Below are 14066 nucleotides of genomic sequence, written 5' to 3' on the forward strand. Positions count from 1 at the left end.
TCTTTTTCTTAAATGTTAACACAAATAGGGTTACCTTTTTTTGTTAACATACAGTAAAATTGAGTGTATGTATACAGTTGTAAGAATTTTAAAATGTAACTGCCATCATAACCAGGTTACTAAACAGTTCTGTCACCCCAGAAAACTCCCTTGCCATAGGGTTACTTTTAAAAAGTTTACAAATTGCAATTAAAATAATTGTATAATCTGTACCAAGGCCATTGAGGAAGAAAATTGTTTTCTATTTGCAACAAGAATTCATTTTACATTTTTATAGCAATTTGCCAAGTACCTTTTTAAAGTAGTACACAACTGTATCTAAAAGTCACTAAACTGTACCAAAATGAAGTGCTGTGCAAACAGTATTTGCATGTTTACATTGTATTATTCAAAGGAAAGAAAATATCAGTCCTGTTGCAGTATGCTGCTATAGTAACAAAGATCCTGAAGTCTCGGTGGTTAACAGCTACAAAAACTAAGTGCACATTCCCAGACTGTTGTGGGTCAGGTTGGTGCGGGCTGTACTGCGTATTCACAGTCCCACAGGTCCCACAGTGATGGGCAATCCCCATCTGGGACACTCCCAGCTTCCTGGCAGAGAATATGGTAGGTCATATGCTGCCTCTTAGGCTGTTACAAATGTCACTTCTTACACACGACTGACCCTGACGGAAGCAAGTGGAATGGTTGAGCTGGAGGGCAGTGGAGTGGGAGCTGAGGATGCGGGTTACTGATGAGCTCCCAGGTGGTGCTGTGGCTGCAGGTCCACTGGCTGTGCTTTGAGAAGCATGATTAGAAGCCTTTTCATCCCAATAGCTATCGTAGTGACAGTGACAGGCTAACAAGTTTGTGGGGAATGCCACTATTTGAATATCTTTCCAATTCTTTGACCTAGATCTACAGGAAAGAGGCTAAACAAGAAGAGCAGTAGATTTCCAGGCAGGCCTGTCCCAGTGCAACTTTCTTATTGTACACATGCTGGCTAAGGTTAAGCCTGTTACAACTGTACTTAGCCACCTTTTCCCGACAATCTCTAAAATTGTTACTCCTTCCCATTGTTTGCCTTGGTGGTTATGGATTAATAGGAAAGGTTTTTGTAATCTCTTCAATATCAAGATAGGGTTATGCTACATTTACAAATGACCAAAAATTTTAGTTCCTACAAAGGATTGTTTGTCATACTTGGTGTCTGTGTATGCCTATGGCTAAGCTCCACTTTACTCCAGTAGCAGCCTCTAATTGGAAGATTGCCAGTCTCATGGCCGGGAAAAGATGGCAGACAACCAACTGGCTCTTCAAATTTATGCTGGGAAGTGATGCACATTATTAATGATCAAAGTTCATCAGCCAGAGCAAGTAACATACATAGTCAAGTCTGACAGCCATGGGATTGGGGAAGCATAATCCTCCCTCAGAGTGAGGGAGCAGATATTTTTGAACAATAATACGATCTACCATATCCTTGCAATTGTCTTTGTCTTCAATCCCTATAGCTGCTATTATGTCTTAAAAGCATGTTACCACTTGTTTTATGTCTTCTTACTTATAACCCCCCAAAAGAGCCTTATTGTACAGATAAAACTATCTTCAAGTGGTGAAATTACTTGTCTCGGGTCACACAGCCCCTTAAGTGGAAGGATGATAATTGAAGCCCAGGTCTGCTCTTTTGAGCTCACTACATCCTGGAAAGAATTTTAGGCCCTGGCAGACTAGAGGAGCAGAAGATTCTGATCCGGTTGATTCTTTTGGCTGTTGTTCAGTACTTTTAAAACTAGCTCTGGACCAAACTAGTTTTCAGCTGGATCTGAACCAAGGCTACACTAATGAAGAGGTAGACATCATTTTGATCTGAGGGCTGTTAGGATTAGTACCCTTTATTTGTTGAAATAATTGAGCTAGAGTACACTTATGTCATCCCCATAATAACCATGTGTGCACTGGGCAGAAAGCTACATTCTATTAATAAAATTTGGAAACATTCAGAAATGAGCTGAAGGTAACTAAAGTTTTTACTAATTTCTCCATTAATGCTATTCATGTTTGTCAGTAGTTCTTCTCTCCCTTTGCCTCCCCAGTAAGATACACACATATACATATGTTACTTTTTTGAGAGAATTGTTAAGGCAGCCAATAACAGTTTTCAGCTTTTCCGAAACAATGATTAAAAAAGTCTTCTATTCACATAAGTTTTCATCACTCCAATCAGCACAGTCTTGAATGCCATTTTTGCAGCGAGTTCTGGGAATGCAGGCACAGTCGGCAAAGAAAACAGTATCACATCTCCAGCCTGAACACTTTGGGCACTGTAAAACTAGACAATTTTATTTATTTTTAAAACCATAACTGTTAAAATGTCAAGGTGGAGAAAAGATGCTATTGGAAAAGAAATAGCCCCTTGGATCTTAAAAATATTAATGCAAACTGCCCAGCAGGAAAATTGCGGATGTTTATTAAAGATTCTACATGTTTGGGCAAAAAAAAATTGCACTTTGAAAAGCCAAGATGAGTACTGCCTCTCCCCAACAGCCTAAAAATAAAACATACTGATACACAAACAAGGAAGGTTCCATATGAGTTTGTATGTTCAATAAGGCAAAAGAATCAGTATTTGCTAGTTGATAGCTAGCAAGAAGAAAAAGACCTCTTTATACATGTAGCCTTTAGTTGTCAAAGCATCGTTATCTGTAACCCCTAGGAAGCATTTCTATTTTTACCCTCCATGGTAACAAGACAAATGGAAGGAAATTACCTATTTGGTGTATCTCTGATAAGTCTTTTATATACTGATTGGGGCCATGAGGTATTGGAATTGTATCTACTGCCATGGTTTTAGAATAATCCAGCCTTACCAGATTGTAGGGTAATCAGAGGTGATGCTCAGGTTTAAACCACCATAGGGAACATGGGGGGGAGGGGGGTGCCAAGGAGGAAACTGAGAGAGAAAGAGCAAGAAAATGCCAAAGTTTAAACAAAAATTTTTTTGAGAACAAAGGCATTCAACAGACTTTCCTTTGATCTTCACCAAAATTTTTAAAGAAATCCAAAAGGAATTTGATAGCTAACAAGAGCTGTCAAGATTATTTCCTTTCTTAATCCTTGGAAACCTGACGTTTTTACCTCTTAGCTAGAGGTTTCATCTACTTTAAATATACACAAAATATAAGAAATGATAGAATTGCTTAATCACGGATGTAATGTCCCTAAGGGAGGTTACTAAGTATTAGTTAATTTATGTAACTGAAGTGTAAGAGTAGCAACTCCAAGAAGCTGTTTAAAAATTAATTACGTATTTTCATTTTTACCTGATTCATCTGAGCAGTCGCCACAGTCATTTCTTGTGTCACACACCTTGTCCATGTATGTCCAAGTCTTCTGGTTGGGACACTTGAATATCAAGTTTTGTGGGAGACTGTTGGGCATTTGGCCTATATTAGACAAAGGCATTATTTCTAATGGAAAACATTCAGGAATGATAATGTTTTAATTATAATTCTGAATTGTAATTAGTAGTTACTGGTGATTATTTTTAAATTTGGATTATTTGTCCACCTCACCACAGTAGGAAGCAAATTCATCTTCTCCATGCCTGCAGTCCAGTTTGCCATTACAAAGCAGGGAGGGTGGCAAGCAAGTAGTGAGGTCCTCACACAAGAAGCCCAGTTGCTGTGAAGCTGTTCTACATTGTCGATATGATAAATCTGGAAGATTTATAAGACAAGTAGTGGATCTTGACACATGCATGCATTCCTGACCACAAACATCAGCTTTAATGACATACTAATGTGCCTCTTCTCCCCCCTCTTCTGCTTCTTGCCATTATTCTTTTCCCCATTATTTCCCCTCTTTCATTTCTTTCTTATTCTCTATCCTTCTTTCTCATAATACCACTGGCCTTTGGGCAAACAAGCATAGACTCACTCCTGTCTGAGAAGCAATAGGAGGTGCCTGGGAGAGAGTCACCAGGCCTGGGTTCTGGTTCGTGCTCTGCCATGGGTTGGTTATGTAGCCCCCTGCATTATTTTCTTAGCTAGAAATGGAAACGGATAACCCCCTACACCAACGTCATGGGGCTACTGGAGTTAAATTGAGGTTATTGTTTAAATGCAATCAATCTACCCATTCAACAAATGAATGGGAGGAAGTCAAGTATGTGAACAATATATTTTTTTAAACATTTCAAATACTATAAAAATTTGATAGAAGTTAAGATGTAAATAGCAGATTGGTAACACTTGTATCTCAGGACATATTTATGCCTAAATAATGTATCCCCACATGCTCGCTTTGGCAGCACATATACTAAAATAATATATCCCCAGAAAATTCCAGATTAGTGTATGGAGTGATAAATAGGCTGGAAATATTTTAGTTACCTGGTTTAGAGTTAGTAAGGGCTTGATAAAAGTGCATTTTACATTTTGAGTATTTTGTACTTGAGACTAAGTTGATAATTAAGAGGCAGATAACATCACAGTTTATATCCCTGATATAAATCCAAAAGGTGCTTGGCATTGTGGTTTTAGAGACAAGAAGCTGTTATGCTCTGATAATCTGAAGGACCCTGTGTCAGTTTGGGTCCTCTGAGAAATTAAATGCCAAGATAAGATTAGATGTGAATCTGATTTGGGGGATTATAGTTTGGGGCTTGGAGGAAACAACTGTTAAGGATAAAGGGGAGGAAGCAAGAGTAGGCAAGGGAACCCAGCCCCTAACGCCTGCAAAAGGAAAGGGGGAATGAAGGTTTGGGTAGGAAGAGTTTCAGACTACAGCACAGTTCTAAGAAAGCTTCAGACAGGTCAACATGGAGTCCCTGAGACACAGTCATGCATGAGCAGAGTTGCATACACGGCGGGCTGGCACTGGTAGCCCCACATGCTTAGTTATTGGCTGGGGCCTCCTTGGGAAGTGTAGCCTTGGCATGAGTGTGATGGTTGGTCCAGACAGGTGGCAGCTGGGGCTGTCAGTTAATTGAGCTCCTTGCAGCAGCTTCTCTTGAAGGAGATTTGACAGGGGCACTTCCATGCTGCCGTAGTCCCTAATGTTACATATTCAAAACACCTACAGGGCACTAAACTTGAGCCTGACTCCTCTCTGTAGCCCTAATGCTTAGCACAGTATTTGGAGTATGATATATGCTCAAGAAATGCTTATTTGAATTGAATGCTTATTTTTATGCATTAATTCACATCCACAAAAATAAGGATAGTAGTGACAATAAGCCTGTTGTGGTTATCATGGGGGAAAAGATTCTACAAACAATTATAGTAATTGAGAATAGAAACAGGGTGATGACAATGTGACCCTCCTGGGATTTTTTCTAAAGAAAACGCTAGGTTAGAATGATCCTTAACATAAATATAGCAGTTGCTGATTTTAGTCATTTACTGACCTTGAGCAAATTAGCATGCTAGTTCTAGACTAAGAAGCAGAGACATGTATGGCCCATTTAAAGGGTGAGACTATTTAGAAAGCAAATGGGCCAGGTGTAGCCAAAGGGGGAATACCACTTGGCTGAAGAGAGGCACCTACCCAAGGTCATATTCATTGCCCAGGCAACCCACATTCAATGATTGGTCAGTGACAAATTATGAAGGTCTAACCCAGTCGTTTTCACTGGGGACAACTCTGCAGGGCCAGCCCAGCTTGCGGACTCCCTGTGGGGTGACAGAGGTCTTCATAGTGGTTGGCCCTAGGAACTCCCCAATAAACTTCCTGAACACAAATCTGTTTCTCAGAATCTGCTTCCTGGGAACCCACCTTCAACTTCAACTTCAACAGGATATCTGTGTGTATATCCTTCCAGAGACATTCTACAAACATTTTACATGCTCATGCACACACACCCCCAAACGGTAGTATATTCTTTGCTCACTGTTCTGAAAGTTTGGAAATCATTCCATATCAGTACTTAAAGAGCTGCCTTATACTTTCTTAAGGCTGTATAATATCCTTCTATTATTCTATTGTATGAAGATGCCCTAATTTGTTTAACCATTGCCCTTAATGACACTAGATCATTTCTAAACTTTGGCTCTTAATGCTACAGAAATGTAGGACACATTGAAGTTATATCCTTCCACACCTGTTCTAATACATCATAGACTCTGAAATCTTAGCCATACACAGTTTTGAAGTATTGAGGTTAAAAGACGTTTGTCTTAGGTTTTATATTAGAAAAATAAGATGAGAATCCAGATCCTACACTTATGTCCTTCTGGTGTGTAGCACCCTACTATCCGTATGCAAACTCCCAAGGCTGACAAGGACTAAGTCCAAAAATGGTCCAATCAGGAGACCCACATCCCCAAGTCTCATTTCTCCCATGACAATTTGATGAGTCAGTTTGTTTCCCATGCCTCAAATCTATCACTTTCCACCCCATTTCCTTCACTGAAACCACACAAGAATTGCTGCTTTTATCATCTCCCTGCTCAAAAGCCTTCCATGGCTCCATTTCTGGCAGCATCGAGCCTCAGTTCTTTATTCAGCATGCATTACTGAAGGCCTTTATCCAAGACACATGTACCAGGGCTGGGGTTAGAGGAACGGCGCGTGCCTTCGGGACATATTCCAGAACAGAAAATTACCGTACAGTGTGCTTAAGGGGTGGGTTGAAGTTTGTGCAGGGCTTGTGGAAGTCCAAAGGTGGCACACCTTACTTGGTCTGGGGACACCTGAGATTAGCCTTAAACCTTTCTGAGTCAGCCAGACGAGCGATGGGAAAAGGGCATCATGGCAGAGGGAAGAGCAGATGCCGGGTGTGGTGGGAGGGAGCACGGTGTGACTGCGGATGCGTGTGTGGGAGCAAGTGCTCACCATTCAGTGCTGCTAGACCAGCATCCTCCCCTTATTTTTCATCCAACCCCCACCCCTTAACTAGTCAGTGTTGTTTTCACCTCTTTTCCTCACATACCTCAAATCTGATGCAGGGCAAAGTCCTTATCCTTTATGTCCCATCAGAGAATAGAAAGTTTCCACCTTTGGCAAATCCCTTCAAAACCTCCGTCTAAGTCTGAACGCCCCACAAGGTTCAGTTCCAGCCCCAGCTCCGTCATTACCTGACCCTTCAGCACCAGTCCCAGCTGACTTCTCTCCAGTTACTGAAAATATTTATCATCTGATCCAACCTAAGCTAAATCCCAATTGAATGCTGTTCTGTATTGTTCCCCACTGTGTCACTAATCTCCCTGATCATAGGGGACACTCCTGGAAGGTGGAAACCATCTCACAAGTAAGCTTCAGAGTCAGGCTGACCTGGACCAGAAACCTGGCTTTTTAACTTATTAGCTACATGATCTCGGGCAAGTTGCTTAACCATCCCGAGTCTCTGCCATATTGGCGATAACGCCTTGCAAGTCTGCTAAGAAGAATAAAATAAAGATGAGACGTGTGAAATGTCCAGAGCGATGGCTGCTACACACCAGATGCCAATCACCCTGCTATCAGTAGACTCACTTGTTTTGAAAATAAATGGAGTACAAATATACTCTTGTTAGTGAATTATTGACAGATTGGTCACCCTGGGGTACCACATACTTGCAGGTTTCACAGGCATTCCAAAGGTGATCCCAACAGTAATTCCAGAAGCAATAACTCCAAGCACAAGGAATGCCATGCAGGAAATCAGAAGACACTGCCTGGTGGGAGGCCAGCTGTGACCTGTCACAGCAAGACACACAACACAAAAGAGAACAAGTCTTCATCACAGGGCAGAGGCTCATGTTGGGGATACAGTGTTGCCTAACCAGGTGTTGTCTAGGTTTTCTCAGTGTGAAGGCAGAAGCCAAAATTATAGAACCTTAAATGTATGCTTTTAGTGATAGTGGTGCTTTTCCAGTCTACAGTTTCAAATTCAATATTTTGGGCAACCAGCCTCATGATGAATGAATACTACTCCCCTAGTTGTGAAAATGAAGATTTACAATGAAGAAACAGGGCCGATTGAAGTGAAGTGACTTATTGGGTTTATGCTAATATAATTGGAAATGCTTTATCTCAAACCCCAGTCTTCTGGTCCCTCTCTAGTAGGCCTACTTCTACTATGCCAGTGTTTCCCCAAACCTAGATTCCAGGCTGCCTACATCAGACTCACTGAAGGAAATACAGATTCCTTGTCCCCAACCCAGACCTATAAAATCAGACCCTCTAGGTGGTTGGGCAGGCCATCTGCACATTTTGAGAGCACCTCAGGTCACTTTTAAGCATACCAAAGTATGAGAACTGTAGACCTATACCAAAAAAGAAATGCAGACCATGGTCTTGGGATCCAGACATTCCAAGTGGCAATCAACCACTTGCTTGGTGGTTTCTAGAGTAAGCAGTCATTGAAGGGCAGGAAAGGGAAGCTGCTTCCCTTTCAGAGTGGCTTGGCACTACAGGAACTTGCCTGACTAGTTTATTGGCACACCATGAAGAGACAAAAGAGTGTTCAGATTGCTCATGAGCATGTTTAGCAAAGTTACAGCAGCACTACCTTTTGCATACAATGACACCCACCTTCAATATTTCTAAACATATTTAAAGCTTCCTCAGGGTCCAAAATCTGTAGCTGTAGGGGATCTCTTGGGCCCCCACCTAAGGAACTAGCATTCAAACCCCCTTGTGGATAAACAGTATATTTTAAAAGAAAAGAGAGAGAGTGATGTCTTTTCATGATAATCACTCCTAGACTCTAATGTTTTGTGCCTCTGGAACTATATCAAATACAAAAATTAATGTAATATAAAGATTAACATAAAATTAATCTCTACCACCTAATACTTCAGAATTAACAGCCCTGTTACCTCACTGTGAATATTCATATTATTGGTGAAAAAACTTAGGCTTAAAGAATCCAAGTGTCACAGCCAGTAAGTGGTAGAAACAGGGACAAGAAGGCAATCACACACTCCAGGTTTTTGGCCACACCACCAAGCTCTGCTGAAGATTCTCGCTCTGCCAGATCACAAAAGCCCTTTCTCCTTAGACCAGAGCCTCCTCTCTGGGGTCAATGTTCATTTACTCTTCCTGCCGTAGTGATAATCTTTAAAATGTTCTTACTCTTTCACTTAGAAATCCCACTTCTGAGGTTCTAGCCTAAGCATATAATCAGATATACAGAAGAAAGCTTTAGGTATAAAAATTTTTACATAGTGTAATTGATAATAGGAAATGTTAAATGCTAAATAATGCCAAAATACATACTAAACACCTGTTTACTAAAAATGATCAAATAATTTTGTAAATAAAATGTTCTCAAGCATGTAAAACAATCATATAAAAGCACCAAGTATGAAAACCGAGGGAGTTGGCAGTGGATGTCTGGGGATTGCGGCTCATTTGTTCACTGTTCATTCCTTCAGCTAATATTCATGGAGCATCCACTCTGTCAGGCACCGTGCTAGGCTCTACAGACACAATGGTGAATGGGAGAGATATCGTCGTTTCCCTTGGTGAATTTACAGTCTAGAGAACAATGTGGTTTTCAGCAGAGGGGGTTGTGTCAGAATTACCAGGGGGTGCTTTTAAAAAACACTTGTGTCCCACACCTCACTCCTGAACATTGGGCTTCACTGAATCTGGGATGTGGTGAAGCATATCATAATTTTTGTTTTTAATCTCTCCTAGTGATTCTGAAATACAGCCGGGATGACAGCTACTCTTCTAGAACAGAGGTCTCCAACTTGGAGGGATATGATTCTATATCCCTTCAAAAACAAAATAGCTGAGTGAAATAAAATTAGCATCCTTCCTTAATCTATGAATATTTATTTATAAATTATATGCCTATACTAGTCCACTAACATGTTATGTATATTGTAAAACTTTGTCCAAAATTGAAATTTAATAAGGATGAGATCAAATATATCACGTAAAAATACAGATTCTAGGCTGGGCGCAGTGGCTCACGCCTGTAATCCTAGCACTCTGGGAGGCCGAGGCGGGTGGATCGCTCAAGGTCAGGAGTTCGAGACCAGCCTGAGCAACAGCGAGACCCCATCTCTACTAAAAATAGAAAGAAATTATCTGGCCAACTAAAACATATATAGAAAAAATTAGCCGAGCATGGTGGCGCATGCCTGTTGTCCCAGCTACTCGGGAGGCTGAGGCAGTAGGATCGCTTAAGCCCAGGAGTTTGAGGTTGCTGTGAGCTAGGCTGATGCCACAGCACTCACTCTAGCCAGGGCAACAAAGCGACACTCTGTCTCAAAAAAAAAAAAAAAAAAAAAATGCAGATTCTAACATTTTCTTCCCCAGCCCTACTGTATCCTCTTGTGTATCCTGCATGATTCATTTGGAAATTACTTCTCTCATCTAAAGGATACTGGGCTAGGTACAGTGGCTCACACCTGTAATCCCAGCACTATAGGAGGCCAAGGTGGGAGGACCTCTTGAGTCCAGGAGTTTGAGACCAGCCTGGGCAACATATTGAGACCCCATATCTATAAAATATATTTTTTAAAAAATTAGCTGGAGAAGCCCTCACCAGAAGAAGATGCTGGCACCACAGTTCTTTTTTTTTTTTTTTTTTTTTTTGAGACAGTGTCTCACTCTGTTGACTGGGCTAGAGTGCTGTGTCGTCAGCCTAGCTCACAGCAACCTCAAACTCCTGGACTTAAGCAATCCTCCTGCCTCAGCCTCCCGAGTAGCTGGGACTACAGGCACATGCCACCATGCTTGACTAATATTTTTCTATTTTTAGCAGAGACGTGGTCTCACCGTTGCTCAGGGGTCTCGCTCTTGCTCAGGCTGGTCTCAAACTCCTGACCTCAAGTGATTCTCCAGCCTCGGCCTCCCAGAGTGCTTGGATTACAGGTGTGAGCCACCACAGTCAACCCACAATTATTGTATAGTTTGCAGAACTGTAAGCCAAATAAACCTCTTTTCTTTATAAACAAAACAAAACAAAAAAACCATTAGTGGCATCCTTCTGCAGTCCTAGCTACTCAGGGGGATGAAGCAGGAGGATTGCTTGAGCCCAGGAGTTCAAGGCTGCAGTGAGTTATGATTGTTCCACTGCACTCTGGCCTGGTGGATGGAGCACCTCTAGAATAAAATAAATAAGTAATAAAGGATAATGGGGGGGTGAGGAGGGAGAGGAAAAGTAAAACAAAAAATTTGGAAAGGATAATGAAATTGTGAGTGACAAAGAAGAAAGGAAGCTACTTTTATGAAGTCATTGCTTATTTAACATCACAGACCTCAACGGTGTTCAAAAATCTAATATAAGCATGAAAAGTTTAGATAGAACTAGATCTTAAAATAGCATTAGACATCAAAATAGACCTGTGAGATTAAAATGAAATTAGAACAAAGAATGTTACCTTAGTCTGTTTTCTGCTGCTATAACAGAATATTACAGACTGGTGAGAGGGCAAGAGGTGTCAGCTCAGGTCTCTCTTCCTGTTCTCATAAAGCCATAGTCCCATCATGGGGACTCCACTCTGATGACTTTATCTAATCCTAATTACCTCCTGCAGGCCCCACCTCCAAATACATCAGCATATGAATTTGGGATGAAGTTTTCAACACGTGAAGTTTGGGGGATGCATTCAAACTACAGCCCGTGTCTTTATTACCCTCGTGGCTATCGTGTAATTGGAAAACCATTCCATTCCATTGCAGGTCAGCAGACAGGAGAAAACGTTGTGGGGTCTCTGAAATACGTCTTAACTAAGCCATTAACAACCAAGAGGGAGAAGGGGTTGTGCAGACCAGCTCCTTCCAAGTGATGAGGAGTTTGTGCCAGGCCTGCAGGGCTAGGCTGGGACAATGAGGTCTCGAGGTAGGACTGGGGCTGGGAAACGGGGAGGACTCTAAGTGCACATTCTCACTCACCAACGTTTTGGCAGGGGCAGAGGCACACGCACACACTCGCGCACAGAGGTGTTGAGTGGAAGCGCCCAGAAGGCCTTCATGCCCCGGCCTGCGCTGCCTTTCCCCGTTTGCTGCCGAGCCCCCGCCCGATGCAAGGCCAATGTCTGTACTCAAGAGGGCAGCAGAGAGCCAGGAACGGCCCTGATTCAACGTGCGGCCCCTTAGTTCGCGAGCCGAGACCCACCCCGGGTTCCTGGCTAGAAGCCTCACGGACGGAGGGCCGCAAGGCCCAGGAGATACTCGTGTCCAGGTATCTCCAAGGTGGTAGTTTAGAAGGTGGGGCCTCTGGGAGGTGATTAGGTCAGGAAGGCCCCACCCTTGTGAACAGGATTAACACCCTTATGCTTAACCTTAGGCTTCAGAGAGCTGCCTCGCTCTTCCACTCTTCCTGCGTGTAAGGTACACGGCAAGAAAGATCCTTGGAAGCAGAGAGCAAGCCTTACGAGATGCTGCATCTGCTGGTGCCTTGATCTTGGACTTCCAGCCCGCAGAACTGTATTTTGATACAGTTGTAAATAATAGTAATTTATTTATAAATACTAATTTAAATACTATTGAATAGTATTATAAATAAATTACTATTACTTACAAATGACCCAATCTGTGGTATTTTCTTATAGCAGCCCAAATGGACTGAGACTGTAATCTATAATATAATCATGGAGTTTGTACATTGTTTCATGGTTGTACATATTGAAATAATATTATAGTAGAAATAAAAATGATTGCAGCATGGTGAGAGTCAGGGGCCTGCAATAAAGTTTCAGGAAGACACAGGGGTCCAGTCATTACTCGGGTTTGAGGAACCGAAAGCAGAGGCCCCTGCCTTATCTTCTAACACTCCAGGACGTCTCCCCTCGGAGAGCTGCTCACTGGTTCCTTTTCCTCCTTTTTCCTCTGCAGCAATATCAGCTTCAATGCTTCTGTAAATGTGACTCCGCACTCAGCTCCTGGGCACCTCAGGGGATTCTCCTTCTTGGGAAATGTTTTGCAACCTTAATCTAGTTCAATGGCCATATTTTACATGTGAGGGAACTGGGGCCCACACGGATAAACTGACTCAAGGTCGAGGTCACTGGAGACTGAAAGTGGCTCTCCTGATCCCATGCCTGGTGCACAAATGTGCAGAAAGAGTACAGGGAAGTGGCACTCCTTGTTTCCCACAGGCTTGCTAATTTCCTTTTCCAGAAATGGGAGGAAGACTAGCCTGCATGGCTGTAAGGTGTTACAACAGGAGTGATTACTGGTGCAGTGGGCTCCTCACGCACTGGCCGACATGGGGCCAAAACGCCTAGCATCACAGCCTCCCTCTTCCCTGAGCAGAGGCTGCATGATAAAGGGCAGCCACTGCACTGGGGGTTGGCAAACCTGACACTGGACTTGGATTGGCCAAGGAAGAACTGGGTGGCATTGGGCATGTCATTGCTCCTCTTCAGACTTCCATTTCCTCTGCTGTAAAATGACCAGGGTTACAGTGGAATTTCAGAGTTTCCTAATCTTCCCTGAAGATGAGAATCCCTTGGAATGTTTATTAAAAATTTATATTTCTGGGCCCCAACCCAAATTTGGCCTATCCAGGAGAGACAGCTGGTCATCTGTATGTAACAAGTGTTCTGGCACACTGTTTTCATTGGGAAAACACATGGCTACATGAGCGGGCTCTAAACTTCTGAATCAGTAAAAGCTCTGGATACACTGCAAGTACGAATATGAGAATCAGTCATTCACACTTAACAATAGCACTGCCAGATTTGTTAGGGAGTCACCCAGCAGGCTCTGAAGGACTGGGGAAACCAGATGGGTGAGTGTTAGTCAGAGGAATTAATGGTGTACCATGAGGGTGAGGGCAGGCCCACAAGGAGAGCAAAGACTATTGGCATAGGGGTGCCAAGGAGCAGCAGTCTGGCTCCTGGGAGACCAGGGTTAAGCATCACAGGAGGCTGAGCCTGGGATGAAGCCACCTGCTTTTCCTTCAGGCTTCAAGTGGGAGCTGGCTCTGTGGTTCCATGTCAGAGGATGGGTCCTTGTCCAGTGTGACATGTAGGTGGCCCAGATTTAGGGAAATCAATGGGCCTTTCTGGTGACACATCCTAACTCTATGGGAGGCCAAGTTCTGCTCTCTGTCTTTATGGGCAGTGACACCATCTAGTCAGAAATAAACATATAGAGATGAGGGGTGTTAAAGAAAAATTATTCTGACACTTGTCAAA

The sequence above is a fragment of the Lemur catta genome, chromosome 12 (assembly GCF_020740605.2).
Source record: "Lemur catta isolate mLemCat1 chromosome 12, mLemCat1.pri, whole genome shotgun sequence".
Taxonomy (NCBI): Eukaryota; Metazoa; Chordata; class Mammalia; order Primates; family Lemuridae; genus Lemur; species Lemur catta.